Below are 27,474 nucleotides of genomic sequence, written 5' to 3'. Positions count from 1 at the left end.
CTCAGGCTTCCTTGGGCAGAGGTCCCTGCGGCTTTCTGCAATGTATTGTGTCCCTGGTTAATCGAGAATGGAGAATGGTGATGACTTTTACCAAGCATACTGCCTGCAAACATATTGTTAACAAGGCACATCCTGCACAGCCCTAAATCCATTAAACTTTGATTCAATACAGCACATGTTTCTGTGAACACAGGGTTGGAGCTAAAATTACAGGTTAACAGCATCTCAAAGCAGAAACAATTTTTCTTGGTACAGATCAAAATGGAATTTCTTATGTCTTCTTTTTTGACATAGACACAGTAGCAATCTGATCTCTCTTTCTTATCCCCACAAAGGATCTAGTCCCTTTCTCTTTTCTTCATTTCTTAAGTATGAATTGCCCTTCCACTGTAGCTCAAAATGGCTATAACATTTCAGACTGGAGGAAAAGTGATAATTCACTCTTTGTCTCACTTATAAACTTTCCTATAGATCTTTGGGGATCCAAACTCAGTTGAAGAAATACTAGTTTGAATGTCAGTTTAGTTACTAAAACTCCCTAGGAGAGGATTAGAAAGTCTAGTCTTGAATCCAAATGTTATCATCCCTTCTAATGTGGTTGGATAGCCTTTTCCTCCAACTATCACCATCACCACCACAATCCAGAACTCTGTGAAAAGAGATAAAGATTCAAGGGGCCTTAGAGCGATTGTCCCAGGTTGGTTGTGAGGTAATTCTTGTACCTAAAGATACAAAGTTTGGGTAAATGACTTTGTCCCTACGGCAGTTAGCAAGCCAGAAGGCTACTGCTGGGCTCATATTTTACAAGTACATAAAACTAGTTGTTAGTTATGGGGCATGTTTACAAAGTGTTAAAATCAACATATTTATGCCCATCTCCATATAGAATCTTCTTAATATAACTCAAGATAATTGATGTAACAAATTCACATCAGGGTCTTCTCAATTTGGTTTTTAACAATGAAGTGCTTACCCAGGCTTCAATCAGCACATACCAGACTGCTATGTCCCTATTCTCCAGAAGCCATACTGAGCACCCCAGAGCTCTAACACCTCAGAGCCTAGCCAAAGACCAAGAACACTTGCCTGATCCCCCAAATTTCCAACACAGGACCACTGACAGCAAGCCCAGTCATTCCAGATCATCTTCAGTGGGACAAAAAAAGAAAAAAAAAAAACAGTTTTAATCCAATGGAGGCAATTTATTGTTATGAAGACTTCAGGAAACAAAGCTCAAAAAGTAACCAGAAAGGAAAAGGCGTTTTAGAATGTGGATAGAGCCACATGTGTCATTAAGGAAAGAGAGTGAGAAACAGAGAGATGAAATTTACGTTGCTTAAGATCAAGTTTCACATAATGCCAGTTATATTAGCATATACTGGCATGATTATCTTTCCCCACTTACAAATAGTCTAATGACTCACAGTCATAGAAATCAGAGAGAACTAAGCTGAAGAGAGAACACTCCCCTCTGCTTCCCATCTTAAAGCAGCAGAATAATTTCCTGAGAATTCTATTCCTGAAGCTAGGAAGAAAAGCTTATTTATACATACACGCAACCTGCAAGCCTCCAGTTTCTATTCTTCCTTCCTCTCTGACCCTTCCCCTCCCCCACTTTGCACCAGAGAAGTCAAACTCCGGGAGTGCTTTAACAGTTTGAAGGCTAATCTGAAAGAGGAAGAAGAATCTGTATATCTGTATATATTGGCTAGCAAATGTGCCCTGCCCTCTCTCCTCTGAAAAATAGCAGCAACCCATCTTTGCAAAGAAGCTTGCCTATAGAGCAGGCACTCTGTGAATGGACTGTGCTTTTATGACCCTACAGGGTATCCAGATACTGTGCAGCTCACCAACAAGGATTAGTTGCAAGGACTGGTAGATCAAATTTACTGAAGACTTGGAGCTTGCTTCTGAGAAAAAACGCAAAGGACAGTAAACTGTGGACCTTGAAGTTAGCAGGTAAGGAAACTCAGTATTCAGTACTGAGACCAGAACAGTATGTAGTAAAACGTTACTGATGGTAAATTTTAGCAAATTCCCAGGAGTTTGGGGATAAGTTATCTGCCTTGCTTGCTTTAAGTTTGGGTGCTAGTATGAATTCTTTCTGCTTTATTTCTTAGCCAGAGATCTGATTATATGATCAGTCTGTCAACAAATATTGCTCAGTGCTTCTTCTAGGGCTCAATGTGGCAATATACAGAGGAGACACACTCTGCAAGCCTCTAGCACCTTTGCAATTAAGCCAGAAATGTGAGATATGTTTTCAAATCCCATTTTGAGCGTTCAGTGGAGTTTCTCTAATGTAGTGATATTTTCCTTCAATATGGAAAATAAATATGTAGTGATTACTGAAGGTAAACCAGTGGAGAGTAAAATTTTCATAAGGTAGTTTCATATTTATTATCCCACCCGAACCTTTCAACACCCTATAATTTAGACAAGGTAGGTGTTACTGTCCGTGTTTATGAAAGAGAAAATAGACTGAGAGAGGCTAAAAAAAATTCTTGAAACACACCGTACAACTAGAAAGTAGCCAGTTCTGGCCAGAGACTGTAAAAATAAAGCTCTCTCAACTATAACTGAATAGAAGAAAATTGCATGATCTATTTAGCAACTTAGACTCATCTGGCGTAGACTAAGTTTACACAGAGCCAAAAATTCATACATTTTAATAAAATCTTTAGCCAGTAACATTTTTCTACTTAGCGGCAAAAAAGCTGTTTTCAAGAGGAAACAAATGGGTTGGTGAGCTCCACCTACTGAATTCAGTGGTTCTGCTTTCCAGTATTATGATTATTTTGAAACCTAGAGAGAAGCTATGATACCATATGTCTAACAAATGATTATTTTAAAAGAAACTGTAACTAAATCTGAACTAGACTGTACACTATTTTAAATACAAAAAAATGTATTTTTACAATGCATTACAAAATACAAAGGACTGCATTACATTTGAAATACATTAGGAAAATTTGTTCCTAGACAATTTTAACTTTATTGCAAGAAGTCTTAATCATTCAAAAATGGTTTCTGTTGTTGTTTTATGATTAATGGCTTAATTAGAACTAAAAGCTATCTGTTTTTACATCATAAACAACCTCAAGTGCTATATTTACATTCATCCATAAATAAATAAAAATTATTTATTTTTAATAAAAAATTGTTCCCCTGTTCCCCTAAGTATTGACTACACCAGCCAATCAGGGTTCCTCCTAATGAAATAAGTCAGTTTGGGAGTCAGTAAGCACACAGATAATGGTAGGTTAAGAAAAGTTTGCAATTTGCTTTTAGACTTAATCTAGCATGTTAGTGTATTCCTAACCCAGAATCATCAATTCTCATTTTCCACTACCTTCCCTTAATGAAATTTTGATGCATTTAGAAACTATTTATCTGTCATAAAAGCAAGATTCTTCCACAGTATAGAAAATTATAAGTTTGTATTTTCAGTATAATTGGCCGATAATAAAGGGAAGGTGCTGATTCTTAAGGTACATACCCAACCTTGTGAATTCGATACTGTGAATGGTAACTATCATAATCTCCCAAATAACATTGCCCAGTATGGACCTCTACTTTGGTCCATTTTGTTGTTCTCATGTTCTTAACACCTAACAGTGGCTGCTCTAAACTATCTTGCTGCGTGGATTTCAATGGGAGATAAACTGGGTAACTGGGATCACTGGGAGTTCACCCTAGCTTTGACATGTAAACAGCTGGGTGTTCTCTGGCAAGTTAATGGCCATTAGTATTTCTTGGTTCTTTTGTGTATCTAATGCAGTAATGAGCTAATAGGAATATTTTCTAAATCTCTTAAAATGATAAATATAAAATCTGAAAGCAATTTGAAAACACAAACCACCATCAGAAGGATTTTGTTTAAATTCCATTCATTCCAGTAGGATAAAACACATAACAAAACTGATTGCATGGGGAGAGAGTAGAGCTAGATACTTTCTACTCCCTAGACTGTATTTCTAGGTCAGGGACGTCACTCTAAGTCTCAGCAACTTCATCCTACTCTTAGGACCTGTCAGTAGCATCAAACACTCTGGATTATAGTTGTCACTAGCCCTACAATACTTATGCACACCCTCAATGTGAACTCTAAAAGGAGTAAAACTATTTAAGAGTAGTATTTAAGAAGTATTTCTGTGAAAGCACTATCCACTTTTTATTGTTACTACTTTAACCAAGCCCATTGATTCTTAGGATTATATGCTAAGGATTAAAATAGTTTTTTGCACCAAGTTTTGAATGCAACACAATATCCCACTACTCTTTCATAAAACCACTAGTTCAATCACAGATTTGGTTATAATACAAATCATGTTTTTAAAATATGTATGTGTAGTTGTGTGTGTGTGTGTGTGTGTGTGTGTCTAAAATAAAAAGACCTAAAGTCACTTTTATCTCTCACTCCAGTGTTATTTGCATTTCAGGCCACATGAACACCTATGTGGTATGATTTAAGGGTCAGTGAGAAAAGTTTTCCCAGTTCAATCAGATATGAACAAACTGTTGAAAGATATATTTATATCAGTCAACCCTACAAAAGATAGATTAGTCAGTATGTCAATTTGTTGCTTTGCAGTGCAGAAATAAAACTGTTGACTGGGTGTGGTGGCTCACGCTTGTAATACCAGCACTTTGGGAGGCTGAGGTGGGTGGATCACAAAGCTAAGAGATTGAGACCATCCTGGCCAATATGGTGAAAACCCATCTCTACTAAAAATACAAAAATTACCTGGGTGTGGTGGTACCTGCCTGTAGTACCAGCTACTTAGGAGGCTGAGGCAGGAGAATCGCCTGAACCCGGGTGGCAGAGGTTGCAGTGAGCCGAGATAGAGCCACTGTACTGGAGCCTAGCGACACAGTGAGACTCCGTCTTTAAAAAAAAAAAAAAAAAAAAAAAAAAAAAAAAAAAACTGCAAGGAAGCCTGATAGACTCATAGCAAGAAGTACATATCCTCATCCTTACAGAAAAGGCAATAAAGTCATTCCTTTTACCTAATTTGATTAGATAAATCCAGACATCTTAGGTCCATTAATTCATGTTACAATCAAGGTGCTAAAACACCATCAGATGACAATTACTTTTGCCTTTAATTAAGAATTCTTTATGGATTAGTAGAAAAGGCCACTGTATAAATTCTTCTATACTGCTGCTTCATTCTGTCTCATCCCACTCCATCTCATCATGACATGACCTCTCCTTTCTTTGTGCCCCACAGTCCTTCTTCTAGACTAGGGGTGGGGGGTACATAGGGAAGAAAAGAGAAAGAAAAATATTTTAAATTTGGGGGATAAGTTAGGAAGAGGTCCTTATAGAAATAGAGGAAAAGAGACAGAAGAGTAAACATAAGCCCTTGGACATTTAACACATAGTTGATTTTCCTTTTGATGAATAAAATGTCATTATCTTGTTTAGAGTGCTTTCAGAATCAATATAACCCAGACATTTGAGCTCCTACTTAAATGTAACTGATAGAAAAGAAACAGGAGTTCAGATCTAGACTTAGGGTCCTTGAGCTAAAGAAAAAATAGGAGATATTTGGACATTGTTTTATTTTTCATCAATCCCTTTTCCCTAAAAGGGAAAGAAAAATCCAATTTTGAATAGCATTTCAAGATGTCTAAAGTATAAGACTTGTTAAGATTTCTCATAAATTTCACATTAACAGTGTTTGTTTTTAGAAATGGTTGTCTTTGTGTTGTCATGGATTCAACAAGCTCAATGGAATTGAGCTAATACTAACAACACTCAAACATCTCAGATGTGTCTTACATACTTATTCCAAAGTTCCTAGAAAATGTTCAGGCCTCAGAAGGTAATAAAGCTTCTTTTCATTCCAAATTGGTTACCATTTGTGGTTGATCTGAATTTGAATTCTTACTTAAGACAAAGGGCCTTAAATAAAAAGCAATCTCATAGAGAACAATTATTTGGCAAGAACCAGACATCTAAATGCCAAGATGATAGAAGCAGGCCTCAGAGTTAGCTGAGAGCAATGACCTCAGAACATCAGAGGATTCCAAGCTGCTAGGAATTAGGTAGAGAGTTATAGAGGTATTCCTGGAAAAAGGCCCTCTAGTTAGTGCTTTACAAGAAGTTCAAAAGTATGTATGTAAGTTGCAACACATTTCTATCATCCAAACTAGGGGTGAAAGTATCCTGCACTATACACTGTCGCACGCACTCATGCACTCCTCAAGATCTCTATTGCCTTTTGGTAACTTTCATTTCCCTTAAGGTCTGGTCTTATGCATCCTTTTAATCTGGTTACACAGGATAAAGCATTTTTGGCACAGTACAATGGAAGGAGACACACTGTCACTAGTTCTGAATGCCACAGTCCAAGGTCCTTTTTGGTTTGACAGTGTCATATAAAGTTTAGATTCCAACTGTCTGACAACAGAATGGCCTGAATTGATGGGTTTGACATTCTCCTCTTAAGGAGAATAAGAGACTACAGAAGAAACACCTGAGAACTGTCAGCAACGAAGTATCAGTCCCCCCATAGTTTTAAATACCAATGAGAATACATATCCTTGGAAATGTATTCCCAAAAAGCATATCCCTGTGAGCAACACATCCCTGGAAATATAAAGTAAGAAAGCTACTTATTGTAATGATAGGGCTAAAGTGATCACAGACAGAAGGGTCATTCTGCCCTCTTCCCCCAAATCCTTCACTACGATGGAAGAAAGTCACTGGGATTATTAGTATAGCCTGATGGTTTGTAGATTAAGTCTCCATAGAGAATGAGTAGCTTTACTCTAGTCAATCAATAAACAATCACTCAATAAACATCAATTCCACATTTTCCTATGTGCAAAGAGAGATATGACTGTGGGGTGGTGTGGTCAAAGTAGGTGAGCCTTATATGAATAAGAAAGAGAGTAATAAAAATTTAAATTTTAAAGAGCTTTGTAATTTACAAAACACTCATATTTGTTGACTCTCCTATTCATTCAGATATTGATTCAACAAACATTAATGAGTGCCTACTGTATCAAAAGATTAATATAGCATTGTCCCTAACCTCCCTGAGCTCAGACTTACAGGATGGCACAACCAACTTTTTTTCATTTGACAGTAATAGGCTACATGGAGAGGAGGAAAGAGGGCACTGGGGAGTTGGTCAAATAAAAACAGTGCTCCACTGAGCTGCACCCTCTTAAAATATGTTTTCTGCATCCTGCCACTGCTCAGCAGCAGAAGAGGAAGTATCAGTTTTAGGAACCCTGAGTCCCAGCCTCCCCACTTCCTCTTCTGCTTTGGCCCTGCCTTCATCACCCCACTCCTGTTGGCAGTCCTCCAACACATACAGACTATCTGGTGCATGCTAGTATTTACTAGAAAGGTAAAGGAAATCTTGGCAGGCATATAACTTAATAGAATCATAAAAGTACATCCAGATACTGATTTAATCATATTGTCTCTGCTGTTGGTTCAATCCAAAAATACCCATCAGTCTCATTCAAACCCTATAATCAAACATATCCTTGAGTCTTTGGATTTCCATTAGTCTCTGACCTATGGCACTTTTGAACTCTCCTCCAGCCCCACCAGACCATTTATGGTTTTTTTTTTTTTTTTTTTTTTTGAGACAGAGTTTCACTCTTGTTGCCCAAGCTGGAGTGCAATGGCGAAATCACGGCTCACCACAGCCTCTACCTCCTTGATTCAAGAGATTCTCCTGCCTCAGCCTCCTGAGAACCTGGGATTATAGGCATGTGCCACCATGCCCGGCTAATTTTGTATTTTTAGTAGAGACAGGGTTTCTCCATGTTGGTCAGGCTGGTCTCAAACTCCCGGCCTCAGGTGATCCACCCACCTTGGTCACCCAAAGTGCTGGGATTACAGGCATGAGCCACTGCTATGCCTTCTTTGTTTTAAGATCTTTGCCTCCCTTTCTGCCGAAATGTGTAGATTCAATCTGCTCCACCCTCTTTCCTTTCTTCTCTGGTGATTTGTAAAGTGTCCATCCATGAGCCATGGTCCCCTGCACTCTGCGAATTTTCAGGTTTCTTTTAAATAGATTCTACCCCGCTCGATGTATCCACATTTTACTATCACTTTACATCATTATTTAGATTCTTGCATAACAGCACCTGTGCTTACACACACACAGACACACACACACACACACACACACACAGAGAGAGAAAGAGAGAAACATGCTCCTTCCTCTGATCCTAGACATCCACCCTGGAAAATTACATACTCTATTACTCAACAGCTCTTAAAACCACACAGTTACTCTTCAAAGTTGCCCAATTCGGAGAGGAAAAGAGCAAAAAATGAATAAAGCAATTCACTGCCACTAATGAGCTATGAGCTTACTGTCTAAATGGGTGTGACAGGCATGTAAGCAAAAAGAGTAATTACAGCACTGTAATAAACGAAAGAATAGAACTATGCACATGGGAGTATTCATAGAGAGTGATAACTTCAACATAAATCTTGAAGTGTAAGTAGAAATTTTCCAGGTTCACCTCTTGATTATTTAAGTGTGAAAGAGGATGCATAGATCACCGTGAAGTAGCTAAGGCATAATGAGATAAGGATGCTGAACTAAGTCGTTGAAAGAAAGAAAGAAAGAAAGAAAGAAAGAAAGAAAGAAAGAAAGAAAGAAAGAAAGAAAGAAAGAAAGAAAGAAAGAAAGAAAGAAAGAAAGAAAGAAGAAAGAAAGAGAAAGAAAGAAGGAAAGGGTCAGGAGGCATTGCAAAATAAGAATCAACAGGACTTGATGAGGGATAAAATAAGGATAGGGTGGAGTCAAAGATGACTGCCAGGTCCTATGCCTGACTGACTGGAAGACTCTTACTGTCATTGAAGAAACAGAAATATAAGATGGGGAAGTTAATGTTGAAGAGAAGGTTGTATTTGTCTGAAAATATGTTTGAAATTTTTTAAAAGACAAGATATCGAAGTAGAGCAATCTAATAAGCAGCTGAAAATGAGAGACTAAAGTTTAGGTAAGTCATTTGTGGCTGTAGTGGACAGAGATTTGAGTCATCTGCATGAAAGTTTTCTTTTTATTTTTAACTTCTTAAGTTCAGGGGTACATGTGCAGGATGTGCAGGTTTGTTACATAGGTAAATGTGTGTCATGGGGTTCGTTGTACAGATTTTGTCACCAAGGTATTAAGCCTAATATTCCTTAGTTATTTTTCCTGATCCTCTCCCTCTTCCCACCCTCCTACCTCCAACAGGCCCCAGTGTGTGTTGTTCCCTTATATATGTCCATGAGTTCTCATCATTTAGCTCCCACTTATAAGTGAGAACATGCGGTATTTGATTTTCTGTTCCTGCATTAGTTTGCTAAGGATTGTGGGCTCCAGTTCCATCCATGTCCCTACAAAGGACATAATCTCATTCCTTTTTGTGGCTTCATAGTATTCTATGGTGTATATGTCACACATTTTCTTTATTCAGTCTATCATTGATGGGCATTTAGGTTGATTCCACATCTTTGCTATAGTGAATAGTGCTGCAATGAACATATGTATGCATGTGTCTTTATAATAGAAAAATTTACATTCCTTCAGGTATATACCCAGTAATGGGGTTACTGGGTTGAATGGTATTTCTGTCTCTAGGTCTTTTAAATTTAATTTTAATAGTATTGGGGGAACAGGTGGTTTCTGGTTACATTGATAAGTTATTTGGTGATGATTTCTGATATTTCAGTGCTCCCCTCACCCAAGCAGTGTACACTGTACCCAATGTGTAGTCTTTTATCCCTCACTCCCTTCCCACCCTTGCCTGAGTCCCCAAAGTCCATTATGTCATTCTTACGTCTTTGCATCCTCATAGCTTAGCTCCCACATATAAGTGAGAACATATAAATGTTTGGTTTTCCATTCCTGAGCTAGTTCACTTAGAATAATGGTCTTCAACTCTATCCAGATTGATGCAAATGCCATAATTTCATTTATTTGTATGGCTGAGTAGTATTCCATGGTGTAGATATACATTTTTATACAGTCATTGATTGATGGGCATTTAGGCTGATTCCATATTTTTGCACTTGTGAGTTGTGCTGCGATAAACATGCATGTGCATGTGTCTTTTTCATATAATGACTTCTTTTCCTTTGGATAGAAACCCAATAGTAGTATTGCTGGATCAAATGACAGTTCTACTTTTAGTTCTTTAAGTAATCTCCATACTGTTTGCCATAGTAGTTGTACTAGTTTACATTTCCTCCAGCAGCATAAAAGTGTTCCCTTTTCACCACACCCATGCCAACATCTATTATTTTTTAATTTTTTAATTAATTCTTGTAGGAGTAAGGTACTATCTCATTGTGGTTTTAATTTGCATTTCCCAGATAATTAGTGATGTTGAGTATTTTGTCATATGTTCATTGGTCATTTTTATATCTTCTTTTGAGAATTGTCTATACATGTCCCTTTTCCACTTAGTGATGGGATTATTTGGTTTTTTCTTGCTGATTTATTTGAGTTGTTGTAGACTCTGTATATTAGTTGTTTGTCAGATGCATAGTTCACAAATATTTTCTCCCATTCTGTGGGTTGTCTATTTACTCTGCTAATTATTTCTTTTGCTGTGCAGAATTATTTTAGTTTAATTAGGTCTTATCTATTTATTTTTGTTGTTGTTGCATTTGTTTTTGGGTTCTTGGTCATGAAGTCTGCCTTAGCCACCATCTAGAAGAATTTTTCCAATGTTATTTTCTAGAGTTTTTATGGTTTCAGGTCTTAGATTTAAGTCTTTGATCCATCTTCAGTTGATTTTTTGTGTAAAGTGAAAGACAAGGATCCAGTTTCATTCTTCTACATGTGGCTTGCCAATTATTTCAGCACCATTTGCTGAATAGGATGTCTTTTCCCAGTTTATGTTTTTGTTTGCTTTATTGAAGATCAGTTGAATGCAAATATTTGGCTTTATTTTGGGGTCCTGTATTCTGTTCCGTTGGTTTATGTGTTTATTTTTATACCAGTACCATGCTGTTTTGGTAACTATAGTCTTGCAGTATTGTTTGAATTTGGGCAATGTAATGCCTTCAGATTTCTCCTTTCTGATTAGTCTTGCTTTGGCTATGCAGGTTCTTTTTTGGTTACATATAAATTTTTGGATTCTTTTTCTAGTTCTGTGAATAATGATTATGGTACTTTGACAGGAATTGTGTTATATCTGTAGATTACTTTTGGCACTGTGGTCATTTTCACAATATTGATTCTACCCATCCATAAGCATGGGATGTGTTTCCATTTGTCTGTGTTATCTATGATTTCTCTCAGCAGTGTTTTGTAGTTTTCCTTATAGAGATCCTTCACCTCCTTGGTTAGGTAGATTTCTAAGTATTTAATTTTTGCTGCTGTTGCAAAAGGGATTGAGCTCTTGATTTGATTCTCAGCTTGGTCATTGTTGGTGAATAGCAGCACTACTGATTTGTGTACATTGATTTTGTATCCTGAAACTTTACTGAATTCATATCAGATCTAGGAACTTTTTGGATGAGTCTTTAGGGTTTTCTAGGTATACAATAATATCATCAGTTAACGGCGACACTTTGACTTCCTCTTTACCAATTTGGATGTCTTTTATTTCTTTCTCTTGTCTGATTGCTCTGTCTAGGACTTCTAGTACTCTGTTGAATAGAAGTGGTGAAAGTAGGCATCCTTTTCTTGTTCCAGTTCTCAGGGGGGATGCTTTCAAATTTTGCCATTCAGTATAATGTTGGCTGTGGGTTTGTCATAGGTAGCTTTTATTATCTTAAAGTATGTTCCTTCTATGCCAATTTTGCTAAGGGTTTTCATTCCTAAATGAATGCTGGATTTTGTCAAATGTTTTTTCTGCATCTATTGAGATAATTATATGATTTTTGGTTTTAATTCTGTTTATATGATATATCACATTTATTGATTTGTGTATGTCAAACCATCCCTGCACCCCTGATATGAAACTCACTTGATCATGCTGTATTTTCTTTTTGTTATGCTGTTGGATTCAGTTAGCTAGTATTTTGTTGAGAATTTTTGCATGTATGTTCATTAGGGATATTGGTCTGTAGTTTTCTTTTCTTATTATGTCCTTTCCTGGTTTTGATAGCAGAATGATACTGGCTTCGTAGAATGATTTAGGGAGGACTTTCTCTTTCTCTATCTTTTAGAATCGTTTCAGCAGGATTGATAACAATTCTCCTTGAAATTTCTGGTAGAATTCATCTGTGAATCCATCTGGTTCTGGACAATTTTTGTTAGCAATATTTTTATTACTGTTTCAATCTCCCTACTTGTTATTGGTCTGTTCAGAGTTTCTATTTCTTTCTGATGTAATCTAGGAGGGTTGCATATTTCCAGAAATGTATCTATATCCTCTAGATTTTCTAGTTTGTATGTATAAATGTGTTCACAGTAGGCTTGTATGTTTTTTTTTTTTTGTTTTTTTTGTTTTTTTTTTTTTTGCATTTCTGTGGTATTGGTTGTAATATCTCCCATTTCATTTTTAGTTGAGTTTATTTGGATCTTCTCTCTACTTTTCATGGTTAATCTTGCTAATGCTCTGTTAATTTTGTTTATCTTTGTGAAGAACCAGCTTTTTATTTAATTGATCTTTTGGGGTTTTTTGTTTCAATTTTATTTAGTTCTGCTCTAGTCTTTGTTATTTCTTTTCTTCTGCTGGGTTTGGGTTTGGTTTGTTCTTGTTTCTCTAGTTCCTTGACGTGTGATCTTAGATGGTCTCTTTGTGCTCTTTCAGATGTTTTTATGTAAGCATTTAATGCCATAAGCTTTCCTCTTAGCACTGCTTTTTCTGTATCTGCAAAGCTCTGATAAGTTATGGCACTATTATTCTGTTCAAATAATTTTTTAATTTCCATCTTGATTTCATTGTTTACCCAAAGATTCTTCAACAGCAGATTATTTAATTTCCATATGTTTGTATAGTTTGGAAGGTTCCTCTTGGAGTTAATTTTCAGTTTTATTCTACTGTGGTCTGAGAGGATACTTGATATGTTTTGATTTTCTTAAATTTTTTGAGACTTGTTTTGTAGCCTATAATATGGTCTCTCTTGGAAAATGTTTCATATACTGTTGATAAGAATGTATATTCTGCAGTTGTTGAGTAGAATGTTCTGTAAATATTTCTTAAGTCTATTTGTTCTGGTGTATAATTCAAGTCCATTGTTTCTGTGTTGACTTTCTGTCTTAATGACATGTCTAGTGCTGTCAGTGGAGTATTGAAGTCCCCCACTATTATTATGTTGCCATCCATCTCATTTCTTAGGTCTACTAGTAACTGTTTTATGAGGTTGGGAGCTCCAATGTTAGGAGCATATATATTTATGATTGTGATAATTTTCTGTTGCACTATTTTATCATTATATAGGGTCCCTCTTTGCCTTTTTTTTTTTTTTAACTGTTATTGATTTAAAATCTGATTTGTCTAACATAAGCCTAGCTACTCCTGCTGGCTTTTGGTTTCTATTTGCATGGAATATTTTTCCACTCCTTTACCTTAAGTTTATGTGAGTATTAATATTTAGGCGTTAGATGAGTATCTTGAAGACAGCATACACTTGGTTGGTGGACTTTTATCCATTCTGCCATTCTGTATCTTTTAATTGGGGCATTTATGCCTTTTACATTCAATATTAATATGGAGATGTGAGGTACTGTTCCATTCATCATGCTAACCTGTTGCCTAAATACCTTGTTTTGTTTTGTTTTGTTTTCATTTTGTTAGTGTTTTATAGGCCCTTTGAAATTTATGCTTTAAGGAGGTTCTGTTTTGATGTATTTTGAGGTTTTGTTTTAACATTTAGAACTTCTTTCAGCGTTTCTTGTAGTGCTTGGTAGTGGAGAGTTCTCTCAGCATTTCTTTATCTGAAAACCACTGTATATCACCTTCATTTATGAAGTTTAGGTTTGCTGGATACAAAATTTATGGCTGAAAATACTTTTTCTCAAGGAGGCTAAAGATAGGACCCCAATCCTTTGTGGTTATAAGGTTTATGCTGAGAAATCTGCTGTTAATCTGATAGGTTTTCCTTCATAGGTTACCTAATGTGATGATCTTTTTGCAATTAACTTCCCAGGAGTTCTTTGAGCTCCTTGTATTTGGATGTCTAATCTCTAGCAAGACCAGGGAAATTTTCCTCAATTATATCCTCAAATAAGATTTCCAAACTTTTAGATTTCTCTTCTTCCTCAGGAACACCAATTTAACATAACCTCAAATTTCGTGGAGGCTTTGTTCATTTTTTTATTCTTTTTTCTTTGTCTTAGTCTGATTCATTAATTCAAAAGCTGTGTCTTCGAGTTCTGAAGTTCTTTCTTCTACTTGTTCTAGCATATTGTTGAAAGTTTCCACTGCATTTTGTATTTCTCTAAATGTGTCTTTCATTTCCAAAAGTTGTGATTGTATTTTCTTTAAGATATCTATTTCTCTGGAGAATGTTTTACTCATATCCTGTTTTTTTTTTAATTTAAGTTTATTTTCACTTTTCTCTGGTATCTCTTTGCATAGCTTAATAATGAATCTTCTGAATTCTTTATCTGGCAATTCAGAGGTTTCTTCTTGCTTTGGATCTATTGCTGCAGAACTAGTGTGAACTTTTGGGGGTGTTATAGAACTCTATTTTGTCATATTACCAGAATCACTTTTCTGATTTCTTCTCATCTGGATAGACTGTTTCTTAAAATTGTTATTGAATTTATTTTTTATTGAACTGTGGTTTTTTGGATTTTTGGGGTTTTGTCCCTCTTAAGGATCTGACTTCAATGTTTATTTTACCCTAATTTGCTTTTGATGCTCACTCTGTATGAGATCCTTAGTTATAGTGTCTTTGTGCATTGGCTTTTCCCAATGCTGGTTGTAGTAGTTAGATTCTTGGTGTGTGGTCATATTTACTGTCTCCTATGGAGTTAAAATGGCAGGGATCTCTCAAAGATTATCACATTCTCTCATGATATACACTTTATTTATTCATTTAATTTTTTCCACGTGTTTTATTTACTGAGTTGATGATTCAGGTTTCAAGCCAGTCAGGGAGGTAACCCTGGGTAGGCACCAGTTGTGGCTAAGGCAAGCAGGTAGATGTAACATCCAACAGTGGGCCAAGGTCTCAGCCTTGAGGAAGGTGTCTGGGGGAGCTCTCAATTAGATGTGCTAAGGTTTTATCATGATGAAGAGTGGGAGCTACCTTACCTCTTCTGCTAGGTCTTCAGGAAAGCTATTCACTTCACAACCTCACTCCTGTTCTAGTGTTTCAGTTATTCAGATCAGACAGGCATTTCCTTTCATCTATAGAAATGTTGATATTTCAAGTAGGAAGGAATTGTGACTGCCTCTTTTGCAGGCCTGAATCTGGAGTGTGCTCCTTCTGTGGGGCTGTGCCCACCCTGGATTTTTCCAGAAAGGTTGTCTGTAGGTGACTCCACACTGCATTCCTGTGGGAGAAGCCCCAGCTGTGTCTGCAGTGGAGTGCCAGAGGGGAACAAGAACCCCTTCTCCAAGTCCCTTCATGATCACAGAGATTACCAGCTTGTTGGGGTATAAGTGCAGACTTCCCCTACTGCACACAGCACTGCAATTGTGCCTCTGCTGTGAGAAACTACCCACCAGTGGAAAGATCTGAACTCAAGTCCTGCTGTTCAGATTCTTTTGCACTACAAGGTGATCCATTGATGTGGTGTTCTCTCCCTTCCCCTAGGAATGGGGCTTTATGAGAGCCAAACAAATCTCTTCTTTGCAGAGATTGTTACTGCTCTTCTGGGTCTATCCACCCAGTAGAGATACCAAGCTCTAGGGTGGTGCTGGGAAATATCTGCAAAGAATCCTGTGAGGTTATCTGTCTTCAGGTCTCCCAACCATGGATACCAGCACCTGCTGTGGTTGAGGTGGCAGGGGAGTGAATTAGACTCTGTGAGAGTCCTTGGTGTAGATATGATTAGTGTGCTGGCTTTCTCAAATGCTGGTTATGCTAGCAGTGAAGTTGTACAGTGAACACACCCAAGACCTCTGGTTAGCCGGGACATTGCAGGCGGTGATATTTTCTGTTGTTTTCTTCTTCCCAGGAGCAGGGTTATTCTGCCACGTGTTCCTGTAATGGCCTGAATTGGTTGGCCTCCAGCCAGGAGGTGGTGCTTGCAAGAGAGCACCAGCTGTGGCATTAGCAGTGGGATATAAGCTTGCCCTATGTTGGCTGTGGGAAGTATTCTCGTTACTCAGGTGATGGGCAAGTCCATAAAGCTCCCAAGAGTGTATGTCTTTTGTGTTCATCTACCAGGGCAGGTAGAGAAATATCAGCTGGGGGTAGGCTTAGGTGGGTGTGAGCTCAGACTCTCCTTGGGCAGGGCTTGCCAAAGCCTCCGTGAGGAATGGGAATGTGGTTCTCAGGCCAACAGGATTATGTTCCAGAGGGGATTATAGCTGCTTTGATTGTGCCATATAGTTCACCAAAGAAGTGGGGGATAGTTGGTAGTGAAAGGCCTCACCCACCTCCCACACAGTTGGCAAGGCCAGCCTCACTCCCATAGTGCTCCACTAATGGTGCCAAGCTTAGATCCAGGCAGCTTGCTTGTGCAGAACTCAGAACTTGTCCAAGACCATAAACTTCCCCGCTGAGCAAGCAAACTTGGCATTCAGGTCTCACCCCTCCCTATCTGCCCACAATGTTAGCTGTGGCTCCTGCATTCATATCTTCAGCAGTTCCCATTTGCTTCCTGGCTTCTGTTCAAGAAAGTTAGTGCCCAGTTGTAATTGCAAAATTCAGTTGGAAACTTCTTACACCCTGTGACTCCTCCCTAATTCCACTGGGTGCCTTTCCCAAAGGCCCCTGTGAGATATAGTCAGGGATGGCTTCACTGGGCTCAAGCTGGATAATGGGAGTGCCCATAAGGCTCTTCCCACTACTGCTTTTACTTTTATATTTCACATGGCACCCTAAATCCATTCCAGTTCTAGGAAAGGTTAAATCCTCTTGTGATCTGGACTTTCAGATTCCCCAGTGGGGATGTCTGTTCAGAGGCAGGTTTTCACCCAATCACACTTTGAGAACTCACAGTTTTTCACCTAACTCACAGAATTTGTAGTGGCATGCCAGTTCCTTCAAAGGATCTCTGAATTATTCTGGCTTTCCCAGTATGTTCCTGCAGTGGTTCTTGGAGCAAAAGTTTGTGGTATGAGTCTCCGTACACTGTTCTGTCCATCCAAGTGAGATATGCACATTAGCCCTGTTTTCTATCTACGATCTTCTTCGAAAGTTATCTTTTTAAACCAGGAAAGTTGATAACTATTCCAAGGGAAAGATAGAAGCAAATAACTGAGGACCAACTCTTGACCTTTCACAGATTTTGTCTGCAGTGATTACCTCAATTGACTCTCTGAAAAATGTGTCATTAATGAAGGGAAATCAAAAGGAAGAGTGAGAATGAGGGTGGCAGTATGGTAGTAGAACTGGTCTGATGGCCATAATGCCTGGGTTCTACTCCCAGCCCTAGCTATGTGCTCTTAAAGAAGTCATTACCACTACAATCTCATCACCAGGTTTTGAATCTTGCTTTTTCACATGTTAAAAGTCTATTGGTACAAGATCTCAAAGGTCCCTTCTGGCTCAAACTGGCAACTATCCTTAGAATAACAAATGGCATGTTCTACTGACATGAGTTAAAAATATAATGTTCTCTATAAAGAAAGACATAGAATCTCACTAGTCATTTATTGTTTTCCTGCTGTACATGCAAATTACTATGCAAAGTGCTATAGAGAGAAAATGAGAAAGTGTAAGGGGAAGTAAAATACTTGAATGAGAAGATGTGAAGACAAAATTCCTCCTTACAAGGAATTTGCAATCTAGTTGAACCTACTGGCCTTACTTTCAGCTGATTCCCAGTAAATCATAATTCAGCTTTTACACATAGCTATAACTTTTGTTGGATGAAGAACAAACAGCTTAAATTTCGATCTTGTATGAAGTTCTGCTCATTAATTTTTGCTTTGGTAGAATGTTCTGAAAAAATAATTCTCTTACTTTTTCAAGAATTACACCAAAAGAAAGAAAAGAAAATAATATAATAAATGGCATATATGTCTAATGTGCCTCAATAAAACAATCCTGATATGAGTTAGTCTGATTAAACACATTTATTTGGCACCAAGTATAATGTTCCTTCCTAAGTTCTGCAGAAATTGTACATATTAATTAGATCTGACATTGATTCTCCCAAAATAATAACAGCTATTTATGACAAACCCACAGCCAATACCATACTGAATGGACAAAAACTGGAAGCACTCCCTTTGAAAACTGGCACAAGACAGGGATGCCCTCTCTCACCACTCCTATTCAACATAGTGTGGGAAGTTCTGGCTAGCGCATTCAGGCAAGAGAAAGAAATAAAGGATTATAAATCATGCTGCTATAAAGACACGTGCATACGTATGTTTATTGCAGCACCATTCACAATAGCAAAGACTTGGAATCAACCCAAATGTCCATCAGTGACAGACTGGATTAAGAAAATGTGGCACATATGCACCATGGAATACTATGCAGCCATGAAAAAGGATGAGTTTGTGTCCTTTGTAGGGACATGGATGCAGCTGGTAACCATCATTCTTAGCAAATTATCACAAGAACAGAAAACCAAACACCGCATGTTCTCACTCATAGGTGGGAACTGAACAATGAGATCACTTGGACTCGGGAAGGGGAACATCACACACTGGGGCCTATCATGGGGAGTGGGGAGGGGGGAGGGATTGCATTGGGAGTTATACCTGAAGTAAATGACGAGTTGATGGGTGCTGATGAGTTGATGGGTGCAGCACAGCAACATGGCACAAGTATACATATGTAATAAACCTGCATGTTATGCACATGTACCCTAGAACTTAAAGTACAATAATAATAATTTAAAAAATTAAAAAAATAAAAAATAAAAGAAATAAATGGTATTCAATTAGGAAAAGAAGAAGTCAAATTGTCCCTGTTTGCAGATGACATGATTGTATATTTAGAAAACCCCATCATCGCAGCGCAAAATCTCCTTAAGCTGATAAGCAACTTCAGCAAAGTCTCAGGATACAAAATTAATGCGCAAAAATCACAAGCATTCTTCTACACCAGTAACAGGCAAACAGAGAGCCAAATCATGAATGAACTTCCATTCACAATCGCTTCAAAGAGAATAAAACACCTAGGAATCCAACTGACAAGGGATGGAAAGGACCTCTTCAAGGAGAACTACAAACCACTGCTCAGTGAAATAAAAGAGGACACAAACAAATGGAAGAACATACCATGCTCATGGATAGGAAGAATCAATATCGTGAAAATGGCCATACTGCCCAAGGTAATTTATAGATTCAATGCCATCCCCATCAAGCTACCAATGAGTTTCTTCACAGAATTGGAAAAAACTGCTATAAAGTTCATATGGAACCAAAAAAGAACCCAAATTGCCAAGACAATCCTAAGTCAAAAGAACAAAGCTGGAGGCATCACACTACCAGACTTCAAACTATACTACAAGGCTACAGGAACCAAAACAGCATGGTACTGGTACCAAAACAGAGATATAGACCAATGGAACTGAACAGAGTCCTCAGAAATAATACCACACATCTACAGTCATCTGATCTTTGACAAACCTGAGAGAAACAAGAAATGGGGAAAGGATTCCCTATTTAACAAATGGTGCTGGGAAAATTAGCTAGCCATAAGTAGAAAGCTGAAACTGGATCCTTTCCTTACTCCTTATACGAAAATTAATTCAAGATGGATTAGAGACTTAAATGTTAGATCTAATACCATAAAAACCCTAGAAGAAAACATAGGTAGTACCATTCAGGACATACGCATGGGCAAGGACTTCATGTCTAAAACACCTAAAGCAACGGCAACAAAAGCCAAAATTGACAAATGCAATCTAATTTCACTAAAGAGCTTTTGCACAGCATAAGAAACTACCATCAGAGTGAACAGGCAACCTACAGAATGGGAGAAAATTTTTGCAATCTACTCATCTGACAAAGGGCTAATATCCAGAACCTACAAAGAACTCAAACACATTTACAAGAAAAAATCAAACAACCCCATCAAAAAGTGGGCAAGGGATATGAACAGACATTTCTCAAAAGAAGACATTCATACAGCCAACAGACACATGAAAAAATGCTCATCATCACTGGCCATCAGAGAAATGCAAATCAAAACCACAATGAGATACCATTTCACACCAGTTAGAATGGCAATCATTAAAAAGTCAGGAAACAACAGGTGCTGGAGAGGCTGTGGAAAAATAGGAACACTTTTACACTGTTGGTGGGATTGTAAACTAGTTCAACCATTATGGAAAACAGTGTGGTGATTCCTCAAGGATCTAGAACTAGAAGTACCATATGACCCAGCCATCCCATTACTGGGTATATACCCAAAGGATTATAAATCATTCTGCTATAAAGACACATGCACACATATGTTCATTGCAGCACTATTCACAATAGCAAAGACTTGGAATTAATGCAAATGTCCATCAGTGACAGACTGGATTCAGAAAATGTGGCACATATATACCATGGAATACTATGCAGCCATAAAAAGCATGAGTTTGTGTCCTTTGTAGGGACATGGATGCAGCTGGAAACCATCATTCTCAGCAAACTACCGCAAGAACAGAAAAGCAAACACCGCGTGTTCTCACTCATAGGTGGGAACTGAACAATGAGATCACTTGGACTCGGGAAGGGGAACATCACACACCGGGGCCTATTGTGGGGAGGCGGGAGGGGTGAGAGATTGCATTGGGAGTTATACCTGATGTAAATGATGAGTTGATGGGTGCTGATGAGTTGATGGGTGCAGCACACCAACATGGCACAAGTACACATATGTAACAAACCTGCACATTATGCACATGTACCCCAGAACTTAAAGTATAATCATAATAAAAAAATTAAAAAAAATAAGTTACCCAATCTCAGGTATTTATAGCAGTGTGAAAATGGACTAATGCACTGTCCTTCTACCCTCTATCTCCGTAAGTTCAATTGTTTTGATTTTTGGATCCCACAAAAAGGTGGGAACATGTGATGTTTTTCTTTCTGTGCCTGACTTATTTCACTTAACATAATGGACTCCAGTTCCCTCCATGTTGTCACAAATGACAGGATTTCATTTTTTTATGGCTGGATAGTGCTCCATTGTGTATATGTACTACATTTTCTTTATCATTTCATCTGTTAATGGACACTTAGTTTACTTCAAAATCTTGACTACTGTGAACAGTGCTGCAAAAAATATGCGAGTGCAGATATCTCTTTCATATACTAATTTCCTTCCTTTTGGATAGCTGTGGCATTGCTGGATCATATGGGAGTTCTATTTTTACTTTTATGAGTAATCTCCAAACAGTTCTCCATAGAGATTGTACTAATTTACCTTACCACCAATGGTGTATAAGGGTTCCCTTTTCTCCACAACTTACCAGCACTTTGTTATTGCCTGTCTTTTGGTTATAAGCCATTTTAACTGGGGTGATATTATATCTCATTGTAGTTTTGATTTGCATTTCATTGATGATTAATAATGTTGAGCACCTTTGCATATGCCTGCTTTCCATTTGTATGTCTCCTTTTGAGAAATGTTTTTTCAAGTATTTTGCCCATTTTTAATTATATTATTAGATTTTTTCCTGTAGAGTTTTTGAGCTCCTTATATATATATGGTTATTAATTTCTCATCAGAAGTAGCTTGCAAATATTTTCTTCCATTCTGTGGGTTGCCTCTTCACTTGCTTGATTTTTTCCTTTGATAGGCAGATGCTTTTTAACTTGATGCAATTCCATTTGTCCGTTTTTGCTCTGGTTGCCTGTGCTCTTGGGGTATTACTCAAGAAATTTCTCCCACACCAATGTCCTGGAGAGTTTCCCCAATGTTTTCTTGTAGTAGATTTGTAGTTTCAGGTCTTAGATTTAACGTTTTAATTCATTTTGATTTGATTTTTGCATATGGGAAGAAATAGAGGTCTAGTTTCATTCTTCAGTACATGTATATCCAGTTTTCCCAGTCCCATTTATTGAAGAGACTGTCTTTTCCCCACGGTATGTTCTTGGTATCTTTGTCAAAAATGAGTTCACTGTAGATGTGTGGATTTGTTTCTGGGTTTTTAATTCTGTTCCATTGGTGTATGTGCCTGTTTATATGCAGGTACCATGCTGTTTTGGTTACTATAGCTCTGTAGTATAATTTGAAGTCAGGTGAGGTGATTCTTCCAGTTTTATACATTTTGCTTAGGGTACATTTGGCTATTCTGGGACTTTTGCAATTTCACATAATTTTAGTATTTTTGTCTATTTCTTTGAAGAATGTCATTGGTATTTTGATAGGGATTTTATTGAATCTATAGACTGCTTTGGGTAGTGAGGACATTTTAACAATATTGGTTCATCCAATTCATGAATACGGAATATCTTTCCATTTTTTAACATCTTCTTCAACTTCTTTCATCAATGTTTTATAGTTTTCATTATACAAAGTTAATGGTTGGTTAAATTCCTAGGTATTTAATTTTATCCATGGCTATTGTAAATGAGATTACATTTTTGTTATATTTTCAGGTTGTTTACTGTTGGCATATAGAAATGCCACAAATTATTTTATGTTGATTTTGTATCCTGCAACTTTACTGAATTTTTTTGTCAGTTCTAATGGTTTGTTGGTGGAGTCCTTACATTTTTCCAAGTATCAGATCATATCATCTGCAAACAGGAATAATTTGACTTCTTCCTTCCCATTTTGGATGTCTTTTGTTACTTTCTATTGTCTGATTGCTCTAGCTAGGACTTCCAGTACTATGTTGAATAATTGTGGTGAAAGTGGGCATCCTTGTCATGTTTTAGATCTTAGAAGAAAGGCTTACACTTTTGACCGAATTAAATAAGATACTAGCTGTGGATCTGTCATATATGGCTTTTATTAGATTGAGGTGTGTTTCTTCTATCCCTAGTTGTTTGACAATTTTTATTAAAAAGGGATATTGAATTTTAGCAAATGCTTTTTCTGTGTAAATTGAAATGATCATATTGTTTCTGTCCTTTATTCCGTTGATATGATGTACACATTGAATGACTTGCGTATGTTGAACCATCCTTGCATCTCAGGGATAAATCCCACTTGGTCTTGATGAAGGAACTTTGTAATATATTGTTGAATTAGGTTTGCTAGTGTTTTGTGAGGATTTTTGCATCAATATTCATCAGAGATATTGGACTATAGTTTTCTTCTTTAGATATGTCTTTGGTTTTGGTATCAGGGTAATACTGGCCTTATATGTGTTCATAGACACTTCCTTCTCTTCTATTTTTCAGAATAGTTTGAGCAGGATTAGTATCAGTTCTTCTTTAAATGTTTGGTAAAATTCAGCAGTGAAGCCATTGGATCCTGGGCTTTATTTTACTGGGAGACATTTTATTATGACTTTGATCTCATTAGTTGTTATTTATCTGTTCAGATTTAGGATTTCTTCATGGTTTGTTCCTGGTAGGTTTTATGCATCTAGGAATTTATTCATTTCTTCTAGATTATCCAGTTTAATGACATACTTGCTCATAATATCCACTGTTCATCCTTTGAATTGCTGAGATATCAGTTGTAATGTCTCCTTTTTTATCCCTAATTTTCTTTATTTGGATTTTCTCTTTTTTTCTAGTTGGCATGCCTAAAGTTTTGTCAATTTTGTTTAACTTTTCAAGAAACCAGAATTTTGTTTCATTAATCTTTTGTTTTATTCATTTCAATTTTATTTATTTCTGCTCTGATATTTATAATTTCTTTTCTTCTCATAATTTGGGGTTTGTTTGCTCTTGCTTCTTTAATTCTTTTTTTTTTTTTTTTTTTTTTTTTTTTTTTTGAGACTGAGTCTCGCTCTGTCGCCCAGGCTGGAGTGCTGTGGCCAGATCTCAGCTCACTGCAAGCTCCGCCTCCCGGGTTCACGCCATTCTCCTGCCTCAGCCTCCCGAGTAGCTGGGACCACAGGCGCCCGCCACCTCGCCCGGCTAGTTTTTTTTTGTATTTTTTTTTTAGTAGAGACGGGGTTTCACCGTGTTAGCCAGGATGGTCTCTATCTCCTGACCTTGTGATCCGCCCGTCTGGGCCTCCCAAAGTGCTGGGATTACAGGCTTGAGCCACCGCGCCCGGCCGCTTCTTTAATTCTTTAAGATACATTATTAAATTGTTTATTTGATGTTTTTCTTCTTATTTGATGTAAGAACTTATAGCTATAGACTTCCCTCTTAGTACTGCTTTTGTCATATCACATAGGTTTATATATGCTGTATTACCCTTATCAGTTTCAAGAAACTTTTCAATTTACTTCTTAATTTATTCATTAATGCACTGCTCAATCAGGAGCATATTGTGTAATTTCCATGTATCTGCATAGTTTCCAAAATTTATCTTGCTATTGTTTTCTAGTTTTATTCCATTGTGGTCAGAAAATATACTGGAAATTACTCCAATTTTTTTGATGTTTTAAGACTTGTTTTGTGACCTAACGTATTTTCTATCCTTGAGGATGATCCATGTGCTGAGGAAATAAATATACATACTAAAACCATTGAATGCAATATTGTGTAAATATCTATTAGACCCATTTGCTCTATAGTGGAGATAAAGCCTGCAGTTTCTTTGTGTTTTTTCTGTCTTGAAGATTTGTCCAATGCAGAAAGTGAGGTGTTGAAGTCTCCAGCTATTATTGTATTGGTGCCTATCTCTCTATCATTGATAATATTTGCTTTATACCTCTGGGTGCTCCAGTGTTGGGTGTATATATATTTAATATTATTACATCCTCTTGCTGAATTGATCCCTTTATCATTATATAGTAATCTTGTTTGTCTCTTCTTATAGTTTTTTTCTTGAAATCTCTTTTGTGTGATATAAGTATGCCACTCCTGCTCTTTTTTGTTTTCTAATAGTGTGGAATATCTTTTCCATCCCTTTATTGTTAGTCTGTGTGTGTCTCTGTAGGTGAAGTATGTTTCTTGTAGGCAAGATACCATTGAGTGTTGCTTTTTTATCCACTCAACCACGCTACATCTTTTGATTGGAGAGTTAAGCCCATTTGCATTTGTTGTTATTTTATATAAGTAAGGATTTACTCCTGCCATTTTTTTATATTTTTCTGGTTGTTTGGTAGTTTTCTCTTCTTTCTTTCTTTATTTACTTCCTGTCTTCCTTTTATTGAAGGTTATTTTCTCCGGTGATGTGATTTAGTTTCTTGTTTTTTACTTTTGTGTGCCCATTGTATGTAGTTTGCTTTGAAGTTATCATGAGGCTTGCAACTCCTATTTTATAACGCATTATTTTAACCTGATAACAACTTAACGCTGTTTGCATAAATAAACAAGTAAACAGAAAACTAATAAAAACTCTATGCTTTAGCTTAATTTCCTCATTTTTTTACCTTTTTGTTATTTTGATTTATATTTTATTGTACTGTCTATCTCTTGAAAAATTGTAGTTGTTATTTTTTATTTGTTCATCATTTAGTCTTCCTACTTAGTATAACAGCAGTTTACACATCATAGTTACAGTGTTATATTTTATTTTCTCCTGTGTGCTTACTATGACCAGAGAGTTTTGTACCTTCAGGTGATTTCTTATTACTCATTAAGAGCCTTTTCTTTCTAATTGAAGTCCTCTCTTTAGCATTTCTTGTAGGACAGGTGTGCTGTTGATGAAGTCTCTCAGCTTTTGTCTGTCTGGGAAAATCTTTGTTTCTCTTTTATATTTCAAGGATATCTTCACTGAATATACTATTCTAGGTTAAAAGTTATTTTTTCGGCCCACCTGGCAGGGGTGGCCTGGCCCAGGCTGCTTGCCCACTTTCCCTGGACTGCCAATGGAAGTCATGGGTGGGTGGGTGACTTCAAGCCCCTCAGGACTGCCTTCCTAAATCCTGTGACACCTAAGTAAAGGTGGACAAGTCCTATTTCCAAGAGATGACTTTTAACAGTTTTTAAGGATCTAAAACGTGTGTACCTTCATCAATAAGGATGAAAAATTTGTAGAAGAGTTTAGATTAAAAACTTTTGCTAATTTTCCAAGTAGTAGTCCTGTTTCAGCATCAACACTGGCACAAGCAAGGTTTCCTTATACGAGTGAAGGAGATACCATGCAGTGCTTTAGTTGTCATGCAGCCATAGATAGATGGCAATATGGAGACTCAGCAGTTGGAAGACACAGGAAACTATCCCCAAATTGCAGATTTATCAATGGCTTTTATTTTGAAAATAGTGCCACACAGCCTACAAATCCTGGTATTCAAAATGGTCAGTACAAAGTTGAAAACTATCTGGGAAGCAGAAATCGTTTTGCTTTATACACGCCATCTGAGATGCATGCAGGTTTTAGATGCATCTTTTGAGAACTGGGCAGGTTTTAGATGTATCAGACACCATATACCCAAGGAACCCTGCCATGTATAGTGAAGAAGCTACATTAAAGTCCTTTCAGAACTGGCCAGACTATGCCCACCTATCCCCAAAAGAGTTAGCAAGTGCTGGACTCTACTACACAGGTATTGATGACCAAGTGCAGTGCTTTTGTTGTGGTGGAAAACTGAAAAATTGGGAACCTTGTGATAGTGCCTGGTCAGAACACAGGTAACACTTTCCTAATTGCTACTTTGGGGTCAGAATTTTAATATTCAAAGTGAATCTGATGCTGTGAGTTCTGATAGGAATTTCCCAAATTCAACAAATCTTCCAAGAAATCCATTCATGGCAGATTATGAAGCATGGATCATTACTTTTGGGATGTGGATATACTCAGTTAACAAAGGAGCAGCTTGGAAGAGCTGAATTTTATGCTTTAGGTAAAGGTGATAAAGTGCTTTCACTGTAGAGGAAGGCTAACTGATTGGAAGTTCAGTGCAGACCACTGAGAACAACATGCTAAATGGTATCCAGGGTGTAAATATCTGTTAGAACAGAAAGGACAAGAATATATAAACAATATTCATTTAACCCATTCACTTGAGGAGTGTCTCATAAGAACTACTGAGAAAACACTATCACTAACTAGAAGAATTGATGATATCATCTTCCAAAATCCTATGGTACAAGAAGCTATACAAATGGGGTTCACTTTCAAGGACATTAAGAAAATAATGGAGGAAAAATTCAGATATCTGGGAACAACTATAAATCACTTGAGGTTCTGGTTGCAGATCTACTGAATGCTAAGAAAGACAGTCCACAAGATGAATCAAGTCAGACTTCATTTCACAAACAGATTACTACTGAAGAGCACCTAAGGTGCCTGCAAATGAAGGAACTTTGCAAAATCTCTATGTGTAGAAATATTGCTGTCATTGTTGTTCCCTATGGACATGTAGTCACTTGTAAACAACATGCTGAAACAGTTGACAAATGTCCCATGTGCTACTCAGTCATTACTTTAAAGCAAAAAAATTTTATGTCTTAATATAA

The 27,474-nt window shown here is 37.2% G+C and overlaps 1 protein-coding gene and 1 pseudogene across 2 annotated transcripts in view; both read left to right on the top strand.

Moving 5' to 3' along the window:
* Window positions 1-1,727: 1,727 nt before the first annotated feature.
* Window positions 1,728-27,474, top strand: part of CYSLTR1 (cysteinyl leukotriene receptor 1) — a 93,047-nt gene continuing 67,300 nt past the window's right edge. For both annotated transcript variants that reach the window (XM_005594007.5, XM_005594006.5), the window contains exon 1: window positions 1,728-1,959. The gene's annotated coding sequence lies outside the window, so the exon portion shown is untranslated. The remainder of the gene's footprint in view (window positions 1,960-27,474) is intronic.
* Window positions 1,728-27,474, top strand: LOC135969276 (E3 ubiquitin-protein ligase XIAP pseudogene; annotated as a pseudogene).

The sequence above is a fragment of the Macaca fascicularis genome, chromosome X (assembly GCF_037993035.2).
Source record: "Macaca fascicularis isolate 582-1 chromosome X, T2T-MFA8v1.1".
Taxonomy (NCBI): Eukaryota; Metazoa; Chordata; class Mammalia; order Primates; family Cercopithecidae; genus Macaca; species Macaca fascicularis.
This window is presented reverse-complemented; position numbering and strand designations above follow the sequence as displayed.